Source organism: Zootermopsis nevadensis, unplaced genomic scaffold, assembly GCF_977971745.1.
Source record: "Zootermopsis nevadensis isolate Lab colony 2312 unplaced genomic scaffold, Znev_1.0 Znev_ptg000068l, whole genome shotgun sequence".
NCBI lineage: Eukaryota > Metazoa > Arthropoda > Insecta > Blattodea > Termopsidae > Zootermopsis > Zootermopsis nevadensis.
Genome location: NW_028259199.1, coordinates 956,524 through 968,984, shown reverse-complemented (window position 1 = coordinate 968,984; position 12,461 = coordinate 956,524).

Below are 12,461 nucleotides of genomic sequence, written 5' to 3'. Positions count from 1 at the left end.
TCGGGAGATATTTGCCTTTTCAAAAATTGACTTTCGAATAAACTCGAAAAATTAAAATGCCTCTGTCCTCCAAACCCTTGGACATACATTGACGTGCCTCTGACATGAAGTTGACATATACGTTACCTCAAAGTGACATAAGTTTTGTCTCTCAGATTCCAACAGATCGGGAGATATTTGCCTTTTCATAAATTGACTTTCGAATAATCTCGAAAAATTAAAATGCCACTATCCTCCAAACCCTTGGACATACATTGACGTGACTCTGACATGAAGTTTACATATACGTTCCCTCAAAGTAACATAAGTATTGTTTCTCAGATTATTAGAGATCGGGAGATATTGCCTTTTCAAAAATTGACTTTCGAATAATCTCGCAAAATTAAAATGCCTCTGTCCTCCAAACACTTGGACACACATTGACGTGCATCTGACATGAAGTTGACATATACGTTCCCCCAAAGTAACATATTGTTTGTCTCTCAGTTTCCTACAGATCAGGAGATATTTGCCTTTTCAAAAATTGACTATCAAATAATCTCGAAAAATTAAAATATGTCTACCCTCTAACCCCTTGGACATACATTGACGTGACTCTGACATGAAGTTGACATATACGTTCCCTCAAAGTGACATAAGTTTTGTCTCTCAGATTCCTACAGATCGGGAGATATTTGCCTTTTCAAAAATTGACTTTCGAATAATCTCGAAAAATTAAAATGTCTCTATCCTCCAAACTCTTGGACATACATTGACGTGACTCTGACATGAAGTTGACATATACGTTCCATCAAAGTGACATAAGTGTTGTCTCTCAGATTACTACAGATCGGGAGATATTTGCCTTTTCAAAAATTGACTTTCGAATAATTTCGAAAAATTAAAATGTCTCTGTCCTCCAAACCCTTGGACATACATTGACGTGACTGTGACATGAAGTTGACATATACGTTCCCTCAAATTGGCATAAGTTTTGTCTCTCAGATTCCTACAGATCGGGAGATATTTGCCTTTTAAAAAATTGACTTTCGAATAATTTCGAAAAATTTAAATGTCTCTATCCTGCAAACCCTTGGACATACATTGACGTGACTCTGACATGAAGTTCACATATACGTTACCTCAAAGTGACATACGTTTTGTCTCTCAGATTCCTACAGATCGGGAGATATTTGCCTTTTCATAAATTGACTTTCGAATAATCTCGAAAAATTTAAATGTCTCTATCCTCGAAACCCTTGGACATACATTGACATGACTCTGACATGAAGTTAACATATACGTTACCCCAAAGTGACATAAGGTTTGTCTCTCAGATTCCTACAGATCGGAAGATATTTGCCTTTTCAAAAATTGACTTTCGAATCATCTCGAAAAATTAAAATCTCTTTATCCTCCAAACCCTTGGACATACATTGACGTGACTCTGACATGAAGTTGACATATACGTTCCCTCAAAGTGACATACGTTTCGTCTCTCAGGTTCCTACAGATCGGGAGATATTTGCCCTTTCAGAAATTGACTTTCGAATAATCGCGAAAAATTCAAATCTCTCTATCCTCCAAACCCTTGGACATACATTGACGTGACTCTGACATGAAGTTGACATATACGTTCCCTCAAAGTGACATAAGTGGTGTCTCTCAGATTCCAACAGATCGGGTGATATTTAAATTTTCAATAATTAACTTTCGAATAATCTCGAAAAATTAAAATGTCTCACTCCTCCAAACTCTTGGACATACATTGACGTGACTTTGACATGAAGTTGACATATATGTTCCCTCAAAGTGACATAAGTTTTGTCTCTCAGATTCCTACAGATCGGGAGATATTTGCCTTTTCATAAATTGACTTTCGAATAATCTCGAAAAATTAAAATGTCTCTATCCTCCAAACCCTTGGACATACATTGACGTGACTCTGACATGAAGTTTACATATACGTTCCCTCAAAGTGACATAAGTGTAGTCTCTCAGATTCCTACAGATCGGGAGATATTTGCCTTTTCAAAAATTGACTTTCGAAAAATCTTGCAAAATTAAAATGCCTCTGTCCTCCAAACACTTGGACACACATTGACGTGAATCTGACATGAAGTTGACATTTACGTTCCCCCAAAGTAACATATTGTTTGTCTCTCAGTTTCCTAGAAATCGGGAGATATTTGCCTTTTCAAAAATTGACTATCAAATAATCTCGAAAAATTAAAATATCTCTATCCTCCAACCCCTTGGACATACATTGACGTGACTCTGACATGTAGTTGACATATACGTTCCCTCAAAGTAACATAAATTTTGTCTCTCAGATTCCTACAGATCGGGCGATATTTGCCTTTTCATAAATTGACTTTCGAATAATCTCGAAAAATTAAAATGTCTCTATCCTCCAAACTCTTGGACATACATTGACGTGACTCTGACATGAAGTTGACATATACGTTCCCTCAAAGTGACATAAGTGTTGTCTCTCAGATTCCTTCAGATCGGGAGATATTTGAATTTTCAAAAATTGACTTTCGAATAATCTCGAAAAATTAAAATATCTCTATCCTCCAAACCTTTGGACATACATTAACGTGACTCTGTCATGAAGTTGACATATACGTTCCCTCAGAGTGACATAAGTGTTGTCTCTCAGATTCCTTCAGATCGGGAGTTATTTGAATTTTCAAAAATTGACTTTCGAATAATCTCGAAAAATTTAAATGCCTCTGTCCTCCAAACCCTTGGACATACTTTGACGTGGCTCTAACATGAAGTTGACACATACGTTCCCTCAAAGTGACATAAGTTTTGTATCTCAGATTCCTACAGATCGGGAGATATTTGCCTTTTCAAAAATTGACTTTCGAATAAACTCGAAAAATTAAAATATATGTATCCTCCAAACCCTTTGACATACATTGACGTGCCTCTGACATGAAGTTGACATATACGTTACCTCAAAGTGACATAAGTTTTGTCTCACAGATACCAACAGATCGGGAGATATTTGCCTTTTCAAAAATTGACTTTGGAATAATCTCGAAAAATTAAAATGTGTTTATCCTCTAAACCCTTGGACATACATTGACATGACTCTGGCATGAAGTTGACATATACGTTCCCTCAAAGTGACATAAGTTTTGTCTTTCAGATTCCTACAGATCGGGAGATATTTGCCTTTTCAGAAATTGACTTTCGAATAATCTCGAAAAATTAAAATGCCTCTATCCTCCAAACCCTTGGACATACATTGACGTGACTCTTATATGAAGTTTACATATACGTTCCCTCAAAGTGACATAAGTATTGTCTCTCAGATTCCTACAGATCGGGAGATATTTGCCTTTTCAAAAATTGACTTTCGAATAATCTCGCAAAATTAAAATTCCTCTGTCCTCCAAACACTTGGACACACATTGACGTGAATCTGACATGAAGTTTGACATATACGTTCCCCCAAAGTAACATAAGTTTTGTCTCTCAGATTCCTACAGATCGGGAGATATTTGCCTTTTCAAAAATTGACTATCAAATAATCTCGAAAAATTAAAATATGTCTATCCACCAACCCCTTGGACATACATTGATGTGACTCTGACATGAAGTTGACATATACGTTCCCTCAAAGTGACATAAGTTTTGTCTTTCAGATTCCTACAGATCGGGAGATATTTGCCTTTTCAAAAATTGACTTTCGAATAATCTCGAAAAATTAAAATGTCTCTATCCTCCAAACTCTTGGACATACATTGACGTGACTCTGACATGAAGTTGACATGTACGTTACCTCAAAGTGACATTAGTTTTGTCTCTCAGATTCCAACAGATCGGGAGATATTTTCCTTTTCAAAAATTGACTTTCGAATAATCTCCAAAAATTAAAATGTCTCTATCCTCCAAACTCTTGGACATACATTGACGTGACTCCTACATGAAGTTGACATATACGTTCCCTCAAAGTGACATAAGTTTTGTCTCACAGATTCCTACAGATCGGGAGATATTTGCCTTTTCAAAAATTGACTTTCGAATAATCTCGAAAAATTAAAATATCTCTATCCTCCAAACCTTTGGACATACATTTACGTGACTCTGACATGAAGTTGACATATACGTTACCTCAAAGTGACATAAGTTTTGTCTCTCAGATTCCAACAGATCGGGAGATATTTGCCTTTTCAAAAATTGACTTTGGAATAATCTCGAAAAATTAAAATGTGTTTATCCTCTAAACCCTTGGACATACATTGACATGACTCTGACATGAAGTTGACATATACGTTCCCTCAAAGTGACATAAGTTTTGTCTCTCAGATTCCTACAGATCGGGAGATATTTGCCTTTTCAGAAATTGACTTTCGAATAATCTCGAAAAATTTAAATGCCTCTATCCTCCAAACCCTTGGACATACATTGACGTGACTCTGACATGAAGTTTACATATACGTTCCCTCAAAGTGACATAAGTATTGTCTCTCAGATTAGTACAGATCGGGAGATATTTGCCTTTTCAAAAATTGACTTTCGAATAATCTCGCAAAATTAAAATGCCTCTGTCCTCCAAACACTTGGACACACATTGACGTGAGTCTGACATGAAGTTGACATATACGTTACCTCAAAGTGACATAAGTTTTGTCTCTCAGATTCCAACAGATCGGGAGATATTTGCCTTTTCAAAAATTGACTTTCGAATAATCTCGAAAAATTAAAATGTCTCTATCCTCGAAACCGTTGGACATACATTGACGTGACTCTGACATGACTATGACATATACGTTACCTCAAAGTGACATAAGTTTTGTCTCTCAGATTCCTACAGATCGGGAGATATTTGCATTTTCAAAAATTGACTTTCGAATAATCTCGAAAAATTAAAATGTCTCTATCCTCCAAACTCTAGGACATACATTGACGTGAGACTGACATGAAGTTGACATATACGTTCCCTCAAAGTGACATAAGTTTTGTCTCTCAGATTCCTACAGATCGGGAGATATTTGCCTTTTCAAAAATTGACTTTCTATAATCTCGAAAAATTAAAATGTGTTTATCCTCCAAACCCTTGGACATACATTGACGTGACTCTGACATGAAGTTGACATATACGTTCCCTCAAAGTGACATCAGGTTTGTTCTCAGATTCCTACAGATCGGAAGATATTTGCCTTTTCAAAAATTGACTTTCGAATAAACTCGAAAAATTAAAATATATCTATCCTCCAAACCCTTGGACATACATTGACGTGCCTCTGACATGAAGTTGACATATACGTTACCTCAAAGTGACATAAGTTTTGTCTCTCAGATTCCAACAGATCGGGAGATATTTGCCTTTACAAAAATTGACTTTGGAATAATCTTGAAAAATTAAAATGTGTTTATCCTCTAAACCCTTGGACATACATTGACATGACTCTGACATGAAGTTGACATATACGTTCCCTCAAAGTGACATAAGTTTTGTCTCTCAGATTCCTACAGATCGGGAGATATTTGCCTTTTCAGAAATTGGCTTTCGAATAATCTCGAAAAATTAAAATGCCTGTATCCTCCAAACCCTTGGACATACATTGACGTGACTCTGACATGAAGTTTACATATACGTTCCCTCAAAGTGACATAAGTATTGTCCCTCAGATTCCTACAGATCGGGAGATATTTGTCTTTCCAAAAATTGACTTTCGAATAATCTCGCAAAATTAAAATGCCTCTGTCCTCCAAACACTTGGACACACATTGACGTGAATCTGACATGAAGTTGACATATACGTTACCACAAAGTAACATATTGTTTGTCTCTCAGTTTCCTACAGATCGGGAGATATTTGCCTTTTCAAAAATTGACTATCAAATAATCTCGAAAAATTAAAATATGTCTATCCTCCAACCCCTTGGACATACATTGACGTGACTCTGACATGAAGTTGACATATACGTTCCCTCAAAGTGACATAAGTTTTATCTCTCAGATTCCTACAGATCGGGAGATACTTGCCTTTAAAAAATTGACTTTCGAATAAACCCTAGAAATTTAAATGTCTCTATCCTCCAAACCCTTCGACATACATTGACGTGACTATGACATGAAGTTGACATTACGTTCCCTCAAAGTGACATAAGTTTTGTCTCAGATTAATACAAATCGGGAGATATTTGCCTTTTCAAAAATTGAGTTTCGAATAATCTCGCAAAATTAAAATGCCTCTGTCCTCCAAACCCTTGGACATACACTGACGTGAGTGTGACATGAAGTTGACATATACGTTCCCTCAAATTGGCATAAGTTTTGTCTCTCAGATTCCTACAGATCGGGAGATATTTGCCTTTTAAAAAATTGACTTTCGAATAATTTCGAAAAATTAAAATGTCTCTATCCTCCAAACCCTTGGACATACATTGACGTGACTCTGACATGAAGTTGACATATACGTTCCCTCAAAGTGACATAAGTTTCGTCTCTCAGGTTCCTACAGATCGGGAGATATTTGCCTTTTCAGAAATTAACTTTCGAATAATCTCGAAAAATTAAAATGTCTCTATCCTCGAAACCCTTGGACATACATTGCAATGACTCTGACATGAAGTTGACATATACGTTACCTCAAAGTGACATAAGGTTTGTCTCTCAGATTCCTACAGATCGGGAGATATTTGCCTTTTCAAAAATTGACTTTCGAATAATCTCGAAAAATTAAAATGTCTCTATCCTCCAAACCCTTCGACATACATTGACGTGACTCTGACATGAAGTTGACATATACGTTCCCTCAAAGTGACATAAGTTTCGTCTCTCAGGTTCCTACAGATCGGGAGATATTTGCCTTTTCAGAAATTGACTTTCGAATAATCTCGAAAAATTAATATCTCTCTATCCTCCAAACCCTTGGACATACATTGACGTGACTCTGACATGAAGTTGACATATACGTTCCCTCAAAGTGACATAAGTGGTGTCTCTCAGATTCCTACAGATCGGGAGATATTTGCATTTTCAAAAATTGACTTTCGAATAATCTCGAAAAATTTAAATGCCTCTGTCCTTCAAACCCTTGGACATACATTGACGTGACTCTTACATGAAGTTGACATGTACGTTACCTCAAAGTGACATAAGTTTTGTCTCTCAGATTCCAACAGATCGGGAGATATTTGCCTATTCAAAAATTGACTTTCGAATAATCTCGAAAAATTAAAATGTCTCTATCCTCCAAACTCTTGGACATACATTGACGTGAGTCTGACTTGAAGTTGACATATACGTTCCCTCAAAGTGACATAAGTTTTGTCTCTCAGATTCCTACAGATCGGGAGATATTTGCCTTTTCAAAAATTGACTTTCTATAATCTCGAAAAATTGAAATGTGTTTATCCTCCAAACCCTTGGACATACATTGACGTGACTCTGACATGAAGTTGACATATACGTTCCCTCAAAGTGACATAAGTTTTGTCTCTCAGATTCCTACAGATCGGGAGATATTTGCCTTTTAAAAAATTGACTTTCGAATAATCTCAAAAAATTAAAATGTCTCTATACTCCAAACCCTTTTACATACATTGACGTGAATCTGACAAGAAGTTGACATATACGTTCCCTCAAAGTAACATCATGTTTGTTCTCAGATTCCTACAGATCGGGAGATATTTGCCTTTTCAAAAATTGACTTTCGAATAAACTCGAAAAATTAAAATATATCTATCCTCCAAACCCTTGGACATACATTGACGTGCCTCTGACATGAAGTTGACATATACGTTACCTCAAAGTGACATAAGTTTTGTCTCTCAGATTCCAACAGATCGGGAGATATTTGCCTTTTCATAAATTGACTTTCGAATAATCTCGAAAAATTAAAATGCCACTATCCTCCAAACCCTTGGACATACATTGACGTGACTCTGACATGAAGTTTACATATACGTTCCCTCAAAGTAACATAAGTATTGTTTCTCAGATTATTAGAGATCGGGAGATATTGCCTTTTCAAAAATTGACTTTCGAATAATCTCGCAAAATTAAAATGCCTCTGTCCTCCAAACACTTGGACACACATTGACGTGCATCTGACATGAAGTTGACATATACGTTCCCCCAAAGTAACATATTGTTTGTCTCTCAGTTTCCTACAGATCAGGAGATATTTGCCTTTTCAAAAATTGACTATCAAATAATCTCGAAAAATTAAAATATGTCTACCCTCTAACCCCTTGGACATACATTGACGTGACTCTGACATGAAGTTGACATATACGTTCCCTCAAAGTGACATAAGTTTTGTCTCTCAGATTCCTACAGATCGGGAGATATTTGCCTTTTCAAAAATTGACTTTCGAATAATCTCGAAAAATTAAAATGTCTCTATCCTCCAAACTCTTGGACATACATTGACGTGACTCTGACATGAAGTTGACATATACGTTCCATCAAAGTGACATAAGTGTTGTCTCTCAGATTACTACAGATCGGGAGATATTTGCCTTTTCAAAAATTGACTTTCGAATAATTTCGAAAAATTAAAATGTCTCTGTCCTCCAAACCCTTGGACATACATTGACGTGACTGTGACATGAAGTTGACATATACGTTCCCTCAAATTGGCATAAGTTTTGTCTCTCAGATTCCTACAGATCGGGAGATATTTGCCTTTTAAAAAATTGACTTTCGAATAATTTCGAAAAATTTAAATGTCTCTATCCTGCAAACCCTTGGACATACATTGACGTGACTCTGACATGAAGTTCACATATACGTTACCTCAAAGTGACATACGTTTTGTCTCTCAGATTCCTACAGATCGGGAGATATTTGCCTTTTCATAAATTGACTTTCGAATAATCTCGAAAAATTTAAATGTCTCTATCCTCGAAACCCTTGGACATACATTGACATGACTCTGACATGAAGTTAACATATACGTTACCCCAAAGTGACATAAGGTTTGTCTCTCAGATTCCTACAGATCGGAAGATATTTGCCTTTTCAAAAATTGACTTTCGAATCATCTCGAAAAATTAAAATCTCTTTATCCTCCAAACCCTTGGACATACATTGACGTGACTCTGACATGAAGTTGACATATACGTTCCCTCAAAGTGACATACGTTTCGTCTCTCAGGTTCCTACAGATCGGGAGATATTTGCCCTTTCAGAAATTGACTTTCGAATAATCGCGAAAAATTCAAATCTCTCTATCCTCCAAACCCTTGGACATACATTGACGTGACTCTGACATGAAGTTGACATATACGTTCCCTCAAAGTGACATAAGTGGTGTCTCTCAGATTCCAACAGATCGGGTGATATTTAAATTTTCAATAATTAACTTTCGAATAATCTCGAAAAATTAAAATGTCTCACTCCTCCAAACTCTTGGACATACATTGACGTGACTTTGACATGAAGTTGACATATATGTTCCCTCAAAGTGACATAAGTTTTGTCTCTCAGATTCCTACAGATCGGGAGATATTTGCCTTTTCATAAATTGACTTTCGAATAATCTCGAAAAATTAAAATGTCTCTATCCTCCAAACCCTTGGACATACATTGACGTGACTCTGACATGAAGTTTACATATACGTTCCCTCAAAGTGACATAAGTGTAGTCTCTCAGATTCCTACAGATCGGGAGATATTTGCCTTTTCAAAAATTGACTTTCGAAAAATCTTGCAAAATTAAAATGCCTCTGTCCTCCAAACACTTGGACACACATTGACGTGAATCTGACATGAAGTTGACATTTACGTTCCCCCAAAGTAACATATTGTTTGTCTCTCAGTTTCCTAGAAATCGGGAGATATTTGCCTTTTCAAAAATTGACTATCAAATAATCTCGAAAAATTAAAATATCTCTATCCTCCAACCCCTTGGACATACATTGACGTGACTCTGACATGTAGTTGACATATACGTTCCCTCAAAGTAACAAAAATTTTGTCTCTCAGATTCCTACAGATCGGGCGATATTTGCCTTTTCATAAATTGACTTTCGAATAATCTCGAAAAATTAAAATGTCTCTATCCTCCAAACTCTTGGACATACATTGACGTGACTCTGACATGAAGTTGACATATACGTTCCCTCAAAGTGACATAAGTGTTGTCTCTCAGATTCCTTCAGATCGGGAGATATTTGAATTTTCAAAAATTGACTTTCGAATAATCTCGAAAAATTAAAATATCTCTATCCTCCAAACCTTTGGACATACATTAACGTGACTCTGTCATGAAGTTGACATATACGTTCCCTCAGAGTGACATAAGTGTTGTCTCTCAGATTCCTTCAGATCGGGAGTTATTTGAATTTTCAAAAATTAACTTTCGAATAATCTCGAAAAATTTAAATGCCTCTGTCCTCCAAACCCTTGGACATACTTTGACGTGGCTCTAACATGAAGTTGACACATACGTTCCCTCAAAGTGACATAAGTTTTGTATCTCAGATTCCTACAGATCGGGAGATATTTGCCTTTTCAAAAATTGACTTTCGAATAAACTCGAAAAATTAAAATATATGTATCCTCCAAACCCTTTGACATACATTGACGTGCCTCTGACATGAAGTTGACATATACGTTACCTCAAAGTGACATAAGTTTTGTCTCACAGATACCAACAGATCGGGAGATATTTGCCTTTTCAAAAATTGACTTTGGAATAATCTCGAAAAATTAAAATGTGTTTATCCTCTAAACCCTTGGACATACATTGACATGACTCTGGCATGAAGTTGACATATACGTTCCCTCAAAGTGACATAAGTTTTGTCTTTCAGATTCCTACAGATCGGGAGATATTTGCCTTTTCAGAAATTGACTTTCGAATAATCTCGAAAAATTAAAATGCCTCTATCCTCCAAACCCTTGGACATACATTGACGTGACTCTTATATGAAGTTTACATATACGTTCCCTCAAAGTGACATAAGTATTGTCTCTCAGATTCCTACAGATCGGGAGATATTTGCCTTTTCAAAAATTGACTTTCGAATAATCTCGCAAAATTAAAATTCCTCTGTCCTCCAAACACTTGGACACACATTGACGTGAATCTGACATGAAGTTTGACATATACGTTCCCCCAAAGTAACATAAGTTTTGTCTCTCAGATTCCTACAGATCGGGAGATATTTGCCTTTTCAAAAATTGACTATCAAATAATCTCGAAAAATTAAAATATGTCTATCCACCAACCCCTTGGACATACATTGATGTGACTCTGACATGAAGTTGACATATACGTTCCCTCAAAGTGACATAAGTTTTGTCTTTCAGATTCCTACAGATCGGGAGATATTTGCCTTTTCAAAAATTGACTTTCGAATAATCTCGAAAAATTAAAATGTCTCTATCCTCCAAACTCTTGGACATACATTGACGTGACTCTGACATGAAGTTGACATGTACGTTACCTCAAAGTGACATTAGTTTTGTCTCTCAGATTCCAACAGATCGGGAGATATTTTCCTTTTCAAAAATTGACTTTCGAATAATCTCCAAAAATTAAAATGTCTCTATCCTCCAAACTCTTGGACATACATTGACGTGACTCCTACATGAAGTTGACATATACGTTCCCTCAAAGTGACATAAGTTTTGTCTCACAGATTCCTACAGATCGGGAGATATTTGCCTTTTCAAAAATTGACTTTCGAATAATCTCGAAAAATTAAAATATCTCTATCCTCCAAACCTTTGGACATACATTTACGTGACTCTGACATGAAGTTGACATATACGTTCCCTCAAAGTAACATAAGTGTTGTCTCTCAGATTCCTACAGATCGGGAGATATTTGCCTTTTCAAAAATTGACTTTCGAATAATCTCGCAAAATTAAAATGCCTCTGTCCTCCAAACCCTTGGACATACATTGACGTGACTGTGACATGAAGTTGACATATACGTTCCCTCAAAGTGACATAAGTTTTGTCTCTCAGATTCCTTCAGATCGGGAGATATTTGAATTTTCAAAAATTGACTTTCGAATAATTTCGAAAAATTAAAATTTCTCTATCCTCCAAACCCTTGGACATACATTAACGTGGCTCTGACATGAAGTTGACATATACGTTACCTCAAAGTGACATAAGGTTTGTCTCTCAGATTCCTACAGATCGGGAGATATTTGCCTTTTCAAAAATTGACTTTCGAATAATCTCGAAAAATTAAAATGTCTCTATCCTCCAAACCCTTGGACATACATTGACGTGACTCTGACATGAAGTTGATATATTCGTTCCCTCAAAGTGACATAAGTTTCGTCTATCAGGTTCCTACAGATCGGGAGATATTTGCCTTTTCAAAAATTGACTTTCGAATAATCTCGAAAAATTAAAATGCCTCTGTCCTTCAAACCCTTGGACATACATTGACGTGAATCTGACATGAAATTGACATGTACGTTACCTCAAAGTGACATAAGTTTTGTCTCTCAGATTCCAACAGATCGGGAGATATTTGCCTTT